We start from the raw sequence: 2,560 nt of genomic DNA, 5'->3' as shown, positions 1-2,560 counted from the left end.
CCGAAAAGGTCCCCAAGCGAGACGATCTTTAAAATCTTCGCCCCCTTTCCAAAATCCTGGATCCGCCTCTGAAGATAACCAAAGAAGGTTACTAGTTACATGTAATAAAAAAAAATTCTTATAAATCATGGTTTGATATTGTCAATGAATATGCCATCGGTTTTTTTTTGCATTTGATAATAAACTTTAACAAATATAGGGTTTAGATTGATGTGTAAGTTAGTTATAAACACCTCGGATACGGTGTGTCTGAATAAGATCCCCTCTGGCCTCCGGTCGACGTGGTGTCTTATTACTGAATGTTATCTCCTAATGTGTTTGCTATTACTCCATGGCTGTGCTTCAAGTTTCATATGGATAATTATTGACATCTAGTAAATGATATGGCTTTTTATGACGAGAGGTCCCCCTTGACCTTGCATTGATGTGAGTTAGTGAAATAGGGATAGGTCATGAAGGCAGTATTTCTCTACTTTTTAAATGTGCGTATAGTGATTTCATGTCATGCATTTAAGCACCTGACCCTTTGCTCAACATTTGAATTTCTTATATCGTTAACCATGTTTATCTGACTCCATGGGAGAAAAAACGAATCTACATGTGTAATGGAATGCTCGAAATGTTTCCATAGTAGATTGAAATAATTTTTATTGCTACCAAACGTCGCATATATTTGTAGGGAAGCCCAGAGGGGACTTCCAAAACATATGATTTATATGGTAATCCCAATATATATATCGTTATCTCGAAATAATTAAATCGTTATCTCGATATATTTATATCGTTGTCTCGATACTTATATCGTTATATCGATATTTATATCGTTATGTCGATATTTATATCGGTATATTTCTTTGGTTATCTCGATATGATTATATCGTTATCTCCATATATTTATATCGTTATCTCGATATATTTTTTTCGTTATCTCGATATAATTAGATCGTTATCTCGATATAATTATGTCGTTATCTCAATTTAATTGTATAGATTAGATGGGGCTATGGCAGCTTTTTGCAAATAGCTGAATCCGAACATTATGATCTGCCTCTGCCGAAATTTAAGTTCAGGTTGATCGGAAAATATGTTTCAGAGCTGTGACCATTTTTTGCAATTTTTCTCAATATTTTATAATTTTGACAATATTTTTAATCGTAAAAGCTAGAGCCTTTTTTATGCACATTGTTTTACCCTGTCCGTCTGTCTGTCAGTCTTTCCGTCCGTCCCTCCCATTACGGGCATATGGTTATGCCGTTTGAATTCTAGGAAGTTTTCTCTTTGCAGGCTGTTTGTACATATATTGAAGGTTTGTATGTGGTCAGGGTTTTGATTTTTATTAATATGTTCTCTTTTGGGAGATAGTTGAACTTTGTCATTTGTAGACTATATACTTGCATAACAGGTGCACAGCATTTCCAAAAAACTCCTCATAGCTACAATTTGAATGCTAGGAAGTTTTGCTTTGCTGTCTGTTTGTAAATACATTGAAGGTGTGTATGTGATCAGGGTTTTGATTTTTGTCGAGCCTGCAACTTTTGTTGCAGAAAGCTCGACGTAGGGATAGTGATCTGGCGGCGGCGGTGATAGCTAACTTCTTAAAAAGCTTTATATTTTAGAAGGTGGAAGACCTGGATGCTTCATACTTTGTATATAAATGCCTCATGTTACGAACTTTCCGTCAGTCACATGTCCAATGTCCTTGACCTAATTTTCATGGTTCAGTGACAACTTGAAAAAATAGTTCAGATCTTTTGTAATGTTAAATTCTCTCTTATTATAAGTAATTAGGTTACTATTTTTGGTATGTGCGTATCTTGCAAGGTCCTCATACCCGTCAGACAGTTTTCACTTGACCTTGACCTCAGTTCATGGATCAGTGAACAAGGTTAAGTTTTGGTGGTCAAGTCCATATATCAGATACTATAAGCAATTATAGGTCTAGTATATTCGGCGTATGGAAGGATTGTAAGGTGTACATGTCAAACTCGCAAGCGCATCTGACCTTGACCTCATTTTCATGATTTAGTGGTTATAGTTAAGTTTTTGTGTTTTGGTCTGTTTTTCTTATACTATATGCAATAGGTCTACTATATTTGGTGTATGGAATGATTGTAAGGTGTTCATGTCTAGCTGACAGGTGTCATCTGACCTTGACCTCATTTTCATGGTTCAGTGGTCAAAGTTAAGTTTTTGAGTTTTGGTCTATTTTTCTAATACTATATGCAATAGGTCAACTATATTTGGTGTATGGAAATATTTAATGATCTATATTTCAGTCGCAGATGTTTTATTTGACCTTGACCTCATTTTCACAGTTCATTGCTAAGTGTTAAGTATTTGTGTTTTGGTCTGTTTTTCTTAATTTATAAGCAATAGGTCAACTATATTTGTTGTATGGAAGAATTGTTAGCTAAACATGTCTCATGATGTTTGCCTGGCATGGTTCTTCTGACCTTAACCTCATTTTCATGGTTCATTGATCAATGTTTAGTTTTCTTTGTTAATGTTGAGTTTATGTGACAGTTGTAATAAAGCTTCATATTTAGGACTATCAACATAA

This window comes from Mytilus edulis, chromosome 8 (assembly GCF_963676685.1).
Source record: "Mytilus edulis chromosome 8, xbMytEdul2.2, whole genome shotgun sequence".
Classification (NCBI taxonomy): Eukaryota; Metazoa; Mollusca; class Bivalvia; order Mytilida; family Mytilidae; genus Mytilus; species Mytilus edulis.
The sequence above is the reverse complement of the archived record's forward strand: the minus strand, read 5'-3'. Positions refer to the sequence as shown.